Source organism: Balaenoptera physalus (genome assembly GCF_965194825.1).
Source record: "Balaenoptera physalus genome assembly, chromosome: 15".
In the NCBI taxonomy this organism is placed as follows: Eukaryota; Metazoa; Chordata; class Mammalia; order Artiodactyla; family Balaenopteridae; genus Balaenoptera; species Balaenoptera physalus.
The window spans coordinates 20,825,390-20,842,530 of record NC_138894.1 but is presented as its reverse complement, the minus strand read 5'-3'; positions in this window follow the sequence as shown (position 1 = coordinate 20,842,530).

The following is a 17,141-nucleotide window of genomic DNA, read 5'->3' as shown; positions in this document are numbered from 1 at the left end:
AATCATGTAAATACAGCAAAAGATGATGATTAAATTTTGGTGAAAATGATAGAGGTAGTAGAGGTATTATCACAAAGAAGGACATTCAGTCCAAAGGAGAGGTTTAAGGAATGAAAGTACTTCAAAAAATGGTAAGGAGTTCTGCCTGGCTGAGAGAGAAATATTCAAACTCTTGGCAGTGTCACTGCAAACATTTATATTGTTGTTCCAATGTATTTTATGTTTTCAATGATCCTATTCAAAGTGGGTCCAATTCCTGATGAGCTCAAACTCCCTATTTTCTTTCTCATTCTAATTAGGGTATCTCAATGCAAATGTGTAATGTATATCCTACCCTGCTTCAATTTAATATAACTAATGTACTCACTAGCAAAAGATGCTTGAACTATTACTGGCAATAAATCGTTTAAGCCTCCCCCACAACCATTTAGCACATCGGGTTACTAAGGCCACGGATGATGCTACCATACAGAGAGCACAGGAATAGAAGACAGAGGTAGACATGGGAAGTGGCATATTTGCGTTTTTTTCTGAACTTAAAGCCTGCACACACTCTAAATGGCTTTTGTCTTTAATGTAGTGTCTAATTCACTTTGCAAGTTGTCTTGTACATCTATGAATTGTTTCTCTCTGCCGTGCTCACTAATATAATGCTTTACATGAATATTTGTGGAAACATGCAATTCTCAGGTGCACTGATATCCCCCTATGCTGGATCTTACAAAGGAAGAGCATATAATTACTCCTATTCTGTTATAAATTTTAAAACGATACACAGTAAGAGACTAGACCTGACGAACTCCCCTGCAGAGATCCACTCTTCAGAGTACTCATTAGCTTTGCAGACTTCTGCACTGTTTTAGCTCCTTCTCTTTCTAAATAGCACCTCCTGTAGGGTTCAACTAATATGTTTTTTCACTCTTAAATTGCTTTAACAACAAGACTTGTAGATGATAACTACTGAGAGTCCAGCCCATCCTAGCAAGTAGAGGCTGACAATGTTAACTTACCTGTTTTCCAAGACTAGGGCATGATGTGTACTGTTGTAACTAAGGTACTGCAAATTTCCTCCCTGGACTTATTCTTATCCTTTGGAGAAACTGTTTTTTCTATCCATCTCACTCATTCACTTATTGTTTTTCTTATTATCCTGATTTCTCTCAACAATAGGTATCTACTATATGGTACTTTTATAGTGTTAGTCATATTAATAAATAGAATGTTTTAAATGATCCACTTTCCTGTATTTTGATCTCATATTTATTGGAGTTTATGCCAATACTTCTAGGTATGTAACAATTGTATATTACAGAGAATATATGCATGTTAAATCTAATATTAAAGGTGATGCTGATGACAATAGAGCATGGCTTTATTACAAATCTAATGAAGGATGAAATGTGAGTTACAAACCTTCTGTTCTTTAGAATAAATAAGAAATATTTTTAAAATCCTTTACATTTTAGGGGGATGGAAAGCACCAAATATACAAATCTTGATCCTGGCCTTTCAATGGTTAAGTTAAGTTGTATCTTCTGGAGATTCAAAAATAAATAAAATACAAAAAAAAAAAAAAACCCAGAAACAAACGTACTCAAATAAGAGGAGGTAATGAGTTGAAAATCAATGTCTTCATCTACTAAAAGCCCCAAGAGTGGCCTATGTATGTATTTGGCCACCTTAGAGATCATTTTGGGAAGACAAGGTCTTGGATTTGAGGAGGACACTTAACGTGTGTTACTAGTATTTCTTAACTGGTCATGGGAAAACTGACTGTACCATCACGAAGTACCTTCAGAATACTTAGAAGATCCTTCAGTAGTTGAGTGACTATAACATAGAAGCCAAAAACTACAACAAAAAAGTGATAACATGGATTGACCAGAAACATAACGTTGGATCAGAATGTTTCATAGGAAGCCTGCTCTAGAAAATCTTAGGAAAAACAATCACTTAAATATAGTGAGGATATTACTGTAATCTATACCATTTTATAATTACATATGTTTATATACACACACATATAGATATACATATAGCAACTTTCAATGCCAGATCTTACACTTCCCTAATGTTTTAGCTTATATATGCATTATCACACAGAATTATAACAGTTGAACTTCACAAGTTCTGCAAGACAGAGCAAATTATTATTATTTCAATTTTACAGATGAAGAAATTGAGACTTGGAAGACAAAAATTATTTGCTAGCAGTGAAAACAGTTCCATGGAATGAGTGGTAGCCATTCAAATCCTTTTATATGTAAGTATCTTTACAACTATAGCTCAGTCATTTACTTCTACCCATACTACTAATGGCTCTTCAAATGTCATTGTATCTAAAGGACACATGGTATGTGTATGAGTGTGCTGGGGGGGGGCACTTCCTCAGAGAGACCATGATTTAAACACCTTTTGAAACACTACATAAATCAATATAGCCATCTATTCTAGTATGCTTTTTAACATTTTATTTTTAACACCTTATTGGATTATAATTACTTTACATTGTTGTGTTAGTTTCTGCTGTATAACAAAGTGAATCAGCTGTATGTATACATATATCCCCATAGCCCATCACTTTTGCATCTCCTTCTTACCATCCCTATCCCACCCCTCTAGGTGGTCACAGAGCACCCAGCTGATCTCCCTGTGCTATGCAGTTGCTTCCCACTAGCTACCTATTTTACATGTGGTAGTGTATATATGTCAATGCCACTCTCTCAGTTCTTCCCAACTTGCCCTTTCACCCTCCCCATGTCCTCAAGTTCATTATCTATGTCTACATCTTTATTCCTGTCTGGGCTCTAGGTTCTTCAGAACCTTTTTTTTTTTTTTTTTTTTTAAGATATGATATATACATGTTAGCATACAGTATTTGTTTTTCTCTATCTGACTTACTTCACTCTGTATGACAGACTCTAGGTCTATCCACCTCACTACCAAAAACTCAATTTTGTTACTTTTTATGGCTCAGTAATATTCCAATGTATATATGTGCCACATCTTCTTTATCCATTCATCTGTCGATGGACACTTAGGTTGCTTCCATGTCCCGGCTATTGTAAATAGTGCTGCAGTGAACATTGTGGTACATGACTCTTTTTGAATTATGGTTTTCTCAGGGTATAGCCCAGTAGTGGGATTGCTGGGTCGTATGGTAGTTTTATTTTTAGTATTTTAAGGAGCCTCCATTCTCTTCTCCATAGTGACTGTATCAATTTACATTCTCACCAACAGTGCAAGAGGGTTCCCTTTTCTCCACACCCTCTCCAGGATTTATTGTTTGTAGATTTTTTGATGCTGGCCATTCTGACTGGTGTGACGTGATACCACATTGTAGTTTTGCTTTGCATTTCTCTAACAATTAGTGATGTTGAGCATCATTTCATGTGCTTGTTGGCAATTTGTATGTCTTCCTTGGAGAAATGTCTATTTAAGTCCTCTGCTCATTTATGGATTGGGTTGTGGGTTTTTTTTTTTTGATATTGAGCTGCATGAGCTGCTTGTATATTTTGGAGATTAATCCTTTGTCAGTTGCTTCATTTGCAAATATTTTCCCCATTCTGAGGGTTGCCTTTTCGTTTTCTTTATGCTTTCATTTGCTGTGCAAAAGCTTTCAAGTTTCATTAGATCCCATTTGTTTTTATTTCCATTGCTCTAGGAGGTGGGTAAAAATGAACTTGCTGTGATTTATGTCAAAGAGTGTTCTTCCTATGTGTCCCTCTAAGAGTTTTATAGTGTCGGGCCTTACATTTAGGTCTTTAATCCATTTTGAGTTTATTTTTGTGTATGGTGTTAGAAAGTGTTCTATTTTCATTCTTTTCCATGATCTGCCCAGTTTTCCCAGCACCATTTATCGAAGAGGCTGTCTTTTCTCCATTGTACATTCTTGCCTCCTTTATCAAAGATAAGGTGACCATATGTGCATGGGTTTATCTCTGGGCTTTCTATCCTGTTCCATTGACCTATATTTCTTTTTTTCTGCCAATACCATACTGTCTTGATTACTATAGCTTTGTAGTAGTCTTAAGTTTGAGACCGTGATTCTTCCAGCTCCATTTTTCTTTCTCATGATTGCTGTGGCTATTCAGGGTTTTTGTGTTTCCATACAAATTGTGAGTTTTTTTGTTCTAGTTCTGTGAAAAATGCCAGGAGTAGTTTGATAGGGATTGCATTGAAACTGTAGATTGCTTTGAGTAGTATAGTCATTTTCACAATGTTGATTCTTCCAATCCAAGAACATGGTATATCTCCCCAACTGTTTGTATCATCTTTAATTTCTTTCATCAGTGTCTTATAGTTTTCTGCATGCAGGCCTTTTTGCTCCTTAGGTAGGTTTATTCCTAGGTATTTTATTCTTTTTGTCGCAATGGTAAATGGGAGTGTTTCCTTAATTTCTCTTTCATATTTTTCATCATTAGAGTATAGAAATGCAAGAGATTTCTGTGCATTAACTTTGTATCCTGCTACTTTACGAAATTCATTGATTAGTCTAGTAGTTTTCTGGTAGCATCTTTAGGATTCTCTATGTATATTATCATGTCATCTGCAAACAGTGACAGCTTTACTTCTTCTTTTCTGATTTAGATTCTTTTTATTTCTTTTTTGTCTCTGATTGTTGTGGCTAAAACTTCCAAAACAATGTTTAATAATAGTGGTGAGAGTGGGCATCCTTGTCTTGATCCTGATCTTAGTGGAAGTGGTTTCAGTTTTTCACCGTTGAGAGCAATGTTGTCTGTGGGTTTGTCATATATGACCTTAATTATGTTGAGGTATTTTCCCTCTATGACTACTTTCTGGAGAGTTTTTATCATAAATGGGTATTGACTTTTGTCGAAAGCTTTTTCTGCATCTATTGAGATTATCATATGGTTTTTATCTTTCACTTTGGTATTATGGTGTACCACATTGATTGATTTGCGTTTATTGAAGAATCCTTGTGCTCCTGGGATAATGCCACTTGATCATGGTGTATGATCATTTTAATGTGTTGTTGGATTCTGTTTGCTAATATTTTCTTGAGGATTTTTGCATCTATGTTCATCAGTGTTATTGGCCTGTAGTTCTTTTTTTGTGACATCTTTGTCTTGTTTTGGTATCAGGGTGATGGTGGCCTCATAGAATGAGTTTGGGAGCGTTCCTCCCTCTGCTATATTTTTGAAGAGTTTGAGAAGGATAGGTGTTAGCTCTTCTCTAAATGTTTGATAGAATTCGACTGTGAAGCCATCAGGTCCTGAGCTTTTGTTTGTTGGAAGATTTTTAATCACAGTTTCACTTTCAGTGCTAGTGATTGGTCTGTTATATTTTCCATTTCTTCCTGGTTCAGTCTCGGAAGGTTGTGCTTTTCTAAGAATTTGTGCCTTTCTTCCAGGTTGTCCATTATATTGGCATATAGTTGCTTGTAGTAAACTCTAATGATGCTTTGTATTTCTGCAGTGTCACTTGTTACTTCCTTTTCGTTTCTAATTCTGTTGATTTGAGTCATTTTTTCTTGATGAGTCTGGCTAATGGTTTATCAATTTTTTATCCTCTCAAATAACCTGCTTTTAGTTTTATTGATCTTTGCTATCATTTCCTTCATTTCTTTTTCATTTATTTCTGATCTGATCTGTATGATATCTTTCCTTCTCCTAACTTTGGGTTTTTTTTATTCTTCTTTCTCTAATTGCTTCAGGTCTAAGTTTAGGTTTTTTATTTCACATGTTTCTTGTTTCTTGATGTAGGATTGTATTGCTCTATACTTCCCTCTTAGAACTGCTTTGGCTGCATCCCATAGGTTTGGGGCTGTCGTGTTTTCATTGTCATTTGTTTCTAGGTATATTTTGATTTCCTCTTTGATTTCTTCAGTTATCTCTTGGTTATTTAGTAGTGTATTGTTTAGCCTCCATGTGTTTGTATATTTTACTGTTTTTTCCCCTGTAATTGATATTTAGTCTCATAGCCTTGTGGTTGGGAAAGTTACTTGATATGATTTCAATTTTCTTAAATTTACCAGGGCTTGATTTGTGACCCAAGATATGATCTATCCTGGAGAATATTCCATAAGCACTTGAGAAGAAAGGGTATTTTGTTGTTTTTGGATGGAATATCCTATAAATATCAAGTCCATATTCTTTAGTGTGTCATTTAAAGCTTGTGTTTCCTTATTTATTTTCATTTTGATTGATCCATCCATTGTTGAAAGTGGGTGTTAAAGTCCCCTACTATGAGTGTGTTACTGTCAATTTCCCCTTTTCTGGCTGTTAGCATTTGCTTTATGTATTGAGGTGCTCCTATATTGGGTTCATAAATATTTACAGTTGTTATATCTTCTTGTTGGCTTGATCCCTTGATCATTATATAGTGCCTTTCTTTGTCTCTTGTAATAGTCTTTATTTTAAAGTCTATTTTGTCTGATATGAGAATTGCTACTCTAGCTTTCTTTTGATTTCCATTTGCATGGAATATCTTTTTCCATCCCTTCACTTTCAATCTGTATGTGTTCCTAGGTCTGAAATCGGTCTCTTGTAGACAGCATGTATATGGGTCTTGTTTTTGTATTAATTTAGCCAGTCTATGTCTTTTGGTGGTGCTGAATTCTCTTAGCCTTTGCGTGTCTGTAAAGTTTTTAATTTCTCCGCCTAATCTGAATGAGATCCTTGCTGGAGAGAGTAATCTTGGTTGTAGTTTTTTCCCTTTCATCACTTTAATATGTCCTGCCACTCCTTTCTTGCTTGCAGTGTTTCTGCTGAAAGATCAGCTGTTAACTATATGGGAATTCCCCTGTATGTTATTTGTTGCTCTTCCCTTGCTGCTTTTAATAGTTTTTCTTTTTATTTAATTTTTGATAGTTTGATCAATATGTGTCTTGGCGTGTTTCTCCTTGGCTTTATCCTGTATGGGTCTCTCTGCACTTCCTGGACTTGATTGACTATTTCCTTTACCATATTATGGAAGTTTTCTACTATAATCTCTTCAAATATTTTCTCAGTTCCTTTCTTTTTCTCTTCGTCTTCTGAGACCCCTATAATTCAAATGTTGGTGTTTTTAATGTTGTCCCAGTGGTCTCGGAGACTGTCCTCAATTCTTTTCATTCTTTTTTCTTTATTTTGCTCTACAGTAGTTATTTCTACTCTTTTATCTTCCAGGTCACTTATCAGTTCTTCTGCCACAGTTATTCTGCTATTGATTCCTTGTAAAGAATTTTTAATATCATTTATTTTGTTGTTCCTTCTTTATTCAAGTTTTTGGATCATCTTTACTATCATTACCATAAATTCTTTTTCTGGTAGACTGCCTGTTTCCTCTTCATTTGTTTGGTCTGGTGGGTTTTTACCTTGCTCTTTCATCTGCTGCATATTTCTCTGTCTTCTCATTTTGCTTAACTTACTGTTTTTGGGATCACCTTTTTTCAGGCTGCAGGTTTGTAGTTCCCCTTGTTTTGGGGGTTTGCCCTTAGTGGGAAATGTTGGTTCAGTGGGTTGTGTGGCTTCCTGGTGGAGGGGACTAGTGCCTGTGTTCTGGTGGATGAGGCTGGATCTTGTCTTTCTGGTGGGCAGGGCCACGTCTGATGGTTTGTTTTGGGGTGTGTGTAAATATATTATGATTTTAAGCAGCCTCTCTGCTAATGGTGGTCTTGTGTTCCTGTCTTGCTAGTTGTTTGGCATGGGGTGTCCAGCACTGTAGCTTGCTGTTCATCGAGTCGAGCTGAGTCTTAGCTTTGAGATGGAGATTTCTCGTTTATTACATGGTTTCAGGAAGTCTCTGGTGGTCCAATGTCTGAACTCGGCTCTCCCACCTCTGATGCTCAAGCCTGACACCTGACCGGAGCACCAAGAACCTGTCAGACACACGGCTTAGAAGAAAAGTGGGATAAAAAAAGAAAGAAACTGAGAAAACCATAATTCAAAATGAGCCATGTACCAAAATATTAATTGCTCCTCTATTTACAATAACCAGGACATGAAAGCAACCTAAGTGTCCATCAACAGATGAATGGTTAAAGAAGATGTGACACATATATACAATGGAATATTACTCAGCCATAAAAAGAAACGAAATTGAGTTATTTGTAGTGAGGTGGATGGACCTAGAGTCTGTCTTACAGAGTGAAGTAAGTCAGAAAGAGAAAAACAGATACCATATGCTAACACATGTATATGAAATCTAAGAAAAAAAAGTGTCATGAAGAACCTAGGGGCAAATGGGAATGAAGACACAGACCTACTAGAGAATGGACTTGAGGATATGGGAAAGGGGAAGGGTAAGCTGTGACAAAGTGAGAGAGTGGCATGGACATATATACACTACCAAACGTAAAATAGATAGCTAGTGGGAAGCAGCTGCATAGAACAGCGAGATCAGCTCGTGCTTTGTGACCACCTAGAGGGGTGGCATAGGGAGGGTGGGAGGGAGGGAGATGCAAGAGGGAAGAGATATGGGAACATATGTATATGTATAACTGATTCACTTTTTTATAAAGCAGAAACTAACATACCATTGTAAAGCAATTATACTCTAATAAAGATGTTAAGAAAAAGAAAAATAAAATAAAATAAAAAATATTAAAAAAATTAAAAATATTATTAAAATATAAAATAAAAATGTAATAGAAATAAAAGAGGAGAGTGACCAAACCAATAAACCTATCCACCAAGTATAACAAGCACTAAAAATTAAACTAAGATAAACATATAAATCGGCAACTAGTCAGTCACATAAAGCAAACCCCAAGTCTACAGTAGCTCCCAAAGTCCACCACCTCAATTTTGGGATGATTTGTTGTCTATTCTGGTATTCCACAGTTGCAGGGTACATCAGGTTGATTGTGGACATTTAATCTGCTGCTCCTGAGGCTGCACAGAGAAATTCCCATTTCTCTTTTTTGTTTGCACAGCTCCTGGTGTTCAGCTTTGGATTTGGCCCTGCCTCTGCATGTAGCTTGCCCTCTGCCATTTGTTCTTTGCCCAGACAGGACTGGGTTAAAGGAGCGGGTGAGTAGGTGGCTTTGGCTCTTTCAGGTTGGGGGGAGGGAATGGTACGGTATGCGGGGCAAGCCTGTGGCGTCAGAATCCGGCATGACGTTGCAACAGCCTGAGGTGCACCATGTGTTCTCCCAGAGAAGTTGTCCCTGGATCGTGGGACCCTGGCAGTGGCGGGCTTCACAGGCTCCTGGGGAGGTGTGGATATTGACCTATTCTTGCACACAGGGTTCTTGGTGGCTGCAGCAGCAGCCTTAGCGTTTCACACCCGTCTCTGGTGTCTGAGCTGATATCTGCAGCTCGTGCAGATCTCTGAAGCTCGTTTAGGGGGTGCTCTGAACCTCCTCTCTTCACGCACCCTGAAACAATGGTCTCTTGCCTCTTAGGCAGGTTTACAGCTTTTCCCAGACTCCCTGCCAGCTAACTGTGATGCACTAGCCCCCTTCAGGCTGTGTTCACGCAGCCAACCCCAGTCCTCTCCCTGGGATCTGACCTCCTAAGGCAGAGCCTCAGATCCCAGCCGCCACCTGCCCCAGTGAGTGAGCAGACAAGCCTCTCAGGCTGGTGAGTGCTGGTTGGCACCAATCCTCTGTACAGGAATCTCTCTGCTTTGCCCTCTGCACCTCTGTTGTGGTGCTCTCCTCCGTGGCTCTGAAGCTTCCTCCCCCACCCACCCCCTTTCTCTGCCAGTGAAGGTGCTTCCTTGTGTGTGGAAACTTTTCCTCCTTCACAGCTCCTTCCCAGAGGTGCTGGTCCCATCCCTATTGTTTTGTCTCTGTTTTTTCTTTTTCCTTTCACCCTACTCAGGTACGTGGGGAGTTTCTTGCCTTTTGGGAAGTCTGAGGTCTCCTGCCAGCGTTCAGTAGGTGTTCTCTAGGAATCATTCCATGTGTAGATGTATTTTTGATGTATTTGTGGAGAGGAAGGTGAACTCCGTGTCTTACTCCTCTGGCATCTTGAAGGTCCTCCTCTCTAATACACTTTTTATAATTTCATGACTTTTAATCATTTTTATGCTTAACTATATAAGGGAAAATTATCCATTAACTAATCTCTGAATGGACTTATGGTCTTCATAATATAAATTTCTTTCAAATTATTAGACCCTCGGTTGGAGCTAATGGAATTACACCCTTCTGCAACTGAATGACAGTTCAATCAAAAAAATTTAAACTTTTATATATTGGTATTAAAGATGCCTATGAAATGCCTATGATTTGAATTATTTGTATAACAATATTTACAATTCTCGATGTTTTATAAGTGATAAATTATGTGCGTGCAAATGTACACACACATATATATTTATATGTATATGTTCTGGGGAAGTATCTAATACTGTGTCTGATCTATGAAACATCATTACATGTTCATTGAATATGAGTCTCTGTGTTCCTCTCAGTGGCTTGTATGTCAAAAGCACCTAGTGAATGTTTTTTTCTTGGTTGACTGACAACAAACTTTCTAAGACAGCCAGAAGAAGAAAAAGCTGTAAAATACTATGCATTTGATTCCGTGATATAGATCCGTTTTATAAGCAAAGAGCAAGTAGTTCACCTTTATTTTTCTTGATGTGTAACATATTACTGAAGTACACATAAGTAAATGCATTGTACTCTTCTGTCTAAAAGGAACATTAGGAGGGTCAAAATTTATTCTATCACCTTTAGCTAAAAAAAAAAAAAAAAAAAAAGTAATTTACTGGGCTCCTTACCCTACTGTCAAGACAAGGAAGTTATAGTTATTACAAAAGTTATACACAGAGATGGGGATAAACCATTGTGGAAACTCTTTGGGATAAACTTCAAGAGCCTAGACCTACTGCTATTATAAGGAAAGTCCAATTTTCCTTGCTCAGAGTTGAATGCAAAACTCCTTAATAATAGTTGTCATGTGCAAGAAAGAGAGAAAAAAATGTTCATGAGAAGATAAAATTTGTGCAAAGGAGAATAAATTAAAGTTGCAGAGGAGGCTGATGGTGAAGGGACAATAGGAGAAAACATTGAAGTAAAGATTGGTATAAGGAAATGACTTGAAACCATCATGAAGGCAGGATTACCATTAATTTCTCATGTTCTGTGTCACCCATGCACCACCAAACCTGGAAGGTAAGACATATAAGTCTTCTGCTGTGATTTTTTAAAATATATCTCTCAACTTTCTCTTGGTTGTCTCTGTCAGGATAAAAAACATGATTAGTGGGGATGGTTATTAAAGGGACACTGAAATCAGGTGGAGTTGGGAATATATAACCAGCACCTCTACCTGAGAGTGTGAAGACAGCTTTGATCCTCTCAGTAGATAACATGGATGTGGAAAGTTATAATCAATGTAAGAAGTATTTTGAATGTGGCTCTAAGATAAGTGTGACTTTAACATTTTGACTTTACTGAAGGAATAAACATAAAAGAAATCCTGGTACCAGGAAACTCAGAGAAATAAAGGGCTACTCAAGGTGCACTGGGACTGATGATAAATCCTGCCCATAGTACTATGAGATAGAAAACAATTGTTATATCCATATATATTTGTTAAACACATTTTTGTGCCAAGTTGTGTGGGGAAAATCAAGAATGAAGGTGAGATATTTTGTGTGTTTTGGGTTTTTGTTTTTCTTTTTTTTCCCTTTCTTTCTTTCTTTTTTTTTTTTTTTTTTTTTAACTTCAGCTTTGGAAAAGTTGCTTTTATCTGGGGAATTCCTTGTATCCCAAGTTGAATCTCTTCAGGGTGCTTTTGCCAGGAGCCCCAGGAGTATCAACAATTTAGGAAAGATATTCTTGTTAGCATTTCTGATTATGATTTTATGCTCAAGGCATCAGAATAAATTTAAATCTCCATTTTGCGTGATATGTGGGGCTCTAAATTCCCAGAGAAGATCAAAACCAACTGAGGTTCTTAAACTTGGCTGCACTTCGGAATTGCCCATGGAGCTTTAAATAAATATGAATGCCCACAGATGTTCTGATTTAATTAGCCCCCATGATCTAGCCTTGACATCCTTTTTTTTTGTTCTTTTGTTGTGTGTTTGTTTTTCCACCCCACCAGGTGATGCTAGTGTGAAGCCAAGTCTAGAATCACTGCCTTGGAGAGAGTGCTTGGTTGACTGTCTCTGAAAGGTCAGAGACATTTCACTGAAGGTGCAGCCCTTTTCTATGGGATGCTGGTTTTATGGAGGTCTCTGTTTCCACTCCCATGACCTTGTCTAGTATCCAGAGGAGATTTCAAACCCCAAGACTCTAGACTACAAAAAGCAATAACCTCCAGGGTCGATATAGCCCAGCTGCAGTGTTAGCACATGCATTTACTAATCTAATTGTCAGTTTCCTTTCCTTTTTAAAAGCTAGGAAGTTCCTTTTCTTATTTTTTTTTTCTCTTGTAAGCATAGTTATTCTATTAAAACTATCTTGTTCTGTTTTATCCAGAAATTCAAAGTGTTTATTGCTGGCGGGTTTTCTACTGATTGTATCCCATTACTTCTTTTTATATCTCAAACTCAATTCTAATGTTACCTCTTTGGGGAAGCATTTCCTTTTAGTCAGATGTAAATGCCTTTCTCTGTATTCCTGTAACACCCCGTACTTTCCTGTATCAAGCAACACATGAGTGTCATAGGATCTTTAATAAGCATTCCTGTTGTTTTTAGTAGGCAATGCACTACCTGAGGACCGTGGACCATGTCTTAAATAACATACTACATCAAGTCATAATCACAGCCCCTGGCACATAGAGATACTAAACAACAGTAAGAAGATAAACTGGGGAAACTAAGATCGTAAGTGTTTCTTGTTTTTTTTTTTAAACTATGGTTGAGAAGACACTACACAACAGTTGCTTCATAATTGCATATATTATCAAGATTTTTAAGAGGTAAAGGCTAGAATCTGTGCTGTCCAACACAGTAGCCACTGACCACATGTGGCTATTTCAATTTAATTATTTAACATTAAAAAATTAGTTTCTTACTCCCACTAGCCACATTTCAAGGACTTACTAGCTATAGGTGTTAGTGGCAACTGTATTGCACAGAAAGGATATAGAATATCTATTCAGCAATATAGAAAGTTCTATGGCACAACAGTGAGATAGAATATCTTTCTGAGGCAGTCAGCTCCACTATACTGTAAAAATTATGCCAAAAGACCTTGCTATTCATTCTCAACAGTAAGTTTTGAACTAAATTTTAATTAAATTAATTGAAACACAAATGTTAGCTCATTTCCCTGGTCACAGAACAGTTACACAGGATTTTACCTGTGTTTCAGCTTTAAATAGCATCATGGTGAAGTTTCTCAGTTTACAGCTAAGCAACCTAAGATTCAGGAAGGTTTAGCAGCTTTGTCAAAACCACACAGATAGTCCAAATAAAAAAGAATAAATTACAATGGAGAGAAACTAACCCAGAGAGGTACTCTGCTCCACAGAGGACTAAGGCATAGACGAATTTACTAAGAAGACGTGCCAATGCAGTTGCAAAGCATCTAACATCACCTGCTGCTATGGACATGGAGGGGCTGCCTTTGTGCCTCTACAACCTCAGCATAATATTCAGTTATGTGTGGATGAAGGAATTATAGAAAACAAAAAGTGGCATCAAACATTCTGTCTACACTTGCGGTTAGAGTACAATCCTCAGGAGTGTCTGCCTTAGATTAGCTCTGTATTTCCTGAGCTGGATTACAGACACCTCGGTATACTATTTAGCATTACAATAAATCAGTGCTCCCTTTCTGTTTAATCAGCCCTCCATGGCCTCTAAGGTCCAAAGCTGCCCAAGATGTTTATAATCCATTCTAAATGTATATGCTTTTCCATAGCTCATGGTTATGAGAATGTCTTTGGATATTCATAAGGCTATCTGTCAAGTAAGAGGAGACCAATTCTGTTTGGCAATTATTATCATACAAATTAAGTAAATGCCAGAATGGAGTTTTTAAAATAAATTCCTTGGGAATACTATCCCTTCAATTATCTGAGTCTTATGCAAACCCATTTCTTTTGGAACTCACATTTTTATTAACCTAGCTGCTTTAGTGGTTTGTTTGAAAAAGCTCACCTCAGAGACATTTAATTTAATAGGTATACCATACACAGATGTATTCACCCCCCCCCCACATATACACACACTTATGCATATATATTTCTCCCTCAAGACAGAAAATAGACTAATAGTATCTATTAATAGGAAAATATTTAGAACTTAAAAAAAAAAAAGGCTCACCAAGTTTGGTGATTGATTTTCCAAACTTTACTTCAAAGAGTGGGCAGCCATAAGTCCATTGACTAAATCCTTTCTGTATTTTCTTCTTTTTTTTTTTTTTTTTTTTTGATTTGGTTTTGAGTGTTAGAGAGCCTGTCTTATCTAGCTCAAAAATTTCTTTGGTTCTGTGAGCCCCAGAATTAGTTTAAGAAACATACTTTCTCTAAGGGATGATGCAGAGTTAGGACAATAGTGACATCAATGGTTTTCTCCATCACCTTTTAGAAGAGAAGATGGGGACTTTGATATAGACTAAAGTGAAAATGATTTGAAGACAACATGTCACAACTGTCACGTTAGCCCACCTTTACTAATAACATTCTCAGAATATACAGGGAAGAAAGAATTATTTGAAATCTGTGTTTTAACCACTCCTATGTGAGGGAGAAAAGTCCCAGAGTTGTGGTAGAAGCAAGGAGATACATGGGGAGGCAAGTGAATTCCAAAAATAAAGAGGGAAGAAGGAAGGCAAGACAGCAGCAGGAAGCCAGGGAGGGAGGAAGGAAGGAAAGGAGGGAGGAAGGAGATCGGGGGGGAGAAGAGAGAGAATGAGGGGGGGAGAAAGAAGAAGGAGGAGAAGGAGAAGGAGGAGGAGGAGAGGAAGAAAGAAATGTAGAAAAAGAGAAAGAAAGAAAGAAAGAAAGAAAGAAAGAAAGAAAGAAAGAAAGGAAGAAAGAAAGAGATAAAGAAGAGAGGGAGGGAAGGAAGGAAAGAAGTTAATTATAGTCAAAGATAACAGAAGAAACTGACCATAATTTAACCACGTATTGAGTGGTAAAAGCAAAAATTGGGGAAGGCTGAATTTGCAGGTCACCTTCCTTTAAAAAAACAAATTCATGGACCATTTTAGCTTGCATGTGTCAACACTTACTCCCTTACTATGATATGTTAGAATCAGAGGGCTTGAACAAAATGAAGTCCTGCAAAGCAAGCAAGAAGAATAATTACAGAAGAAAACTGGGGAACACTGAGTTTGCCAGCAAAGCCAGAGAAGAATGGGGGTCTTGAAAAGTGAATCAGGGTCTGATGGGAAGGTATTCTTGATTATACCACCAATATTGACAATATTCATTGATCTTTAGCATCTAAAATTCTGCACTACTCAATTGTCTGCATAGTTCAAAAGAAGCTAGTTTTCCTGATCTTACTTATTTGTCAGATTCCTACTTCATAAAAGCCAGAGTAATAGCAGATCATGATGAGCTAGAAAAGATATGGAGAAAGTGAAATGTAAGCATTTACAAACATTTTAATCCAAGTTCCTGTCTTTCGTCATATAAATTCTAACCTTTCCTTAAAGGTAGATACGAGTTCCCACTTCACCCATAATACATTCAAACATTTTGGCTTACTGTGTCTCTCTCTATTATCTAACTTTATAATTTTTAATGTATGAACAACACACTTTGGTATTTAGCTCTATGGTATCTTGCATTTATATTTTAAATTTATTTTTATAGGATCCCCAAAAAGACAGATACTAGGTTTTCATTTCTTTTAACTTTTACATAATACCTCACACAGTGCCCTGAATATAAAGGTACTCACCTCACACTTCCTGATTTCAAAATTTACTATAAATCTATAATAACAAAAACAGTGTGGTAGTGGCAGAAGGTAGAATACAGATCTATGGAATAGAATTCAGAATCCAGAAACTAATCCCTACATCTCTGGCCAATTTAATTTTGGCAAGAGTGTAATTTATTCAATGAGGAAAGAATAGTCTCTTCAACTGCTGGAAAGCTACATATCCATATGCAAAAGGATGAAGTTGGACCTCTACCTGGTACCATATACAAAATTAAACAAAGATGGATAAAGGACCTAAATATAAGATCTAAAACCATAAAACTCTTGTAAAGACACATAGGGGTAAATGGTCATGTCGTTGGGCTTGGTGATGGATTCTTTGATATGATACCAAAAGCATGAGCAATGAAAGGAAAAAATAGATGAATTGGGCTTCATCAAAGTAAAAACATATATTTATTAAAGGATGTTATAAAGAAAGTGAATAGACAACCTACATAACAGCAGAACATATTTGCAAATTATATATCTGATAAATGTATAATATCCAGAATATATAAAGAACACTTAAAAACTCAAGAACGAAAAGACAAAGTTAAAAATGAACAAAGGACTTGAATAAACATTTCTCTAAAGAAGATATACAAATGGTCAGCAAGCACATGAAAAGCTGTTCAACATCATTAGTCATTAGAAAAATACAAATCAAAAGATAATGAGGTATATCCACCAGGATGGGTACAGTCAAAATAACAGAAAATTAAAAGTGTTAGCAAGGATGTGGAAAATTGGAACCCTCAAAATTTGCTGGTGGAAATGAATGGTTTTGCCTCTGTAGAAAAGTTTGGCAGTTTCTCAGAAAGTTAAATATAAATTTATCATATGACTAAATAACTTCACACCTTAGTATATAACCAAAAAAATCAAAAACAAGTTCTCAAAAATACATGTACACACATGTTCATAGCAGAGTGATTCACAATAGCCAAAAAGTGTAAGCAGCCCAATTTTCTATCAATGGATGAATGGATAACTAGTGGTATATCCATAAAGTATAATATTATTCAGGTATAGTAAAGAATGTTATACTGATATATGTGACAATGTAAATAAACCTAAAAAACATGGTAACAAATAAGCCATAGGGAGAAGATCACATATTGTATGATTCCATTAATATGAAATATCCAGAATATGCACATTGATGTGGCCTGGGTCTGGTGGAGGGGGAAGAGGACATGGGGAGTAACTTTTTAACTGAGTATGTTCTGCTTTGGGGATGATAAATGTTTTGAAACTAGATAAAGTAATGATGGCCTAATATTGTTAATTTACTATATACTACTAAATTTTTCACTTTTTTAAATGGTTAACTTTTGTTATGTGAA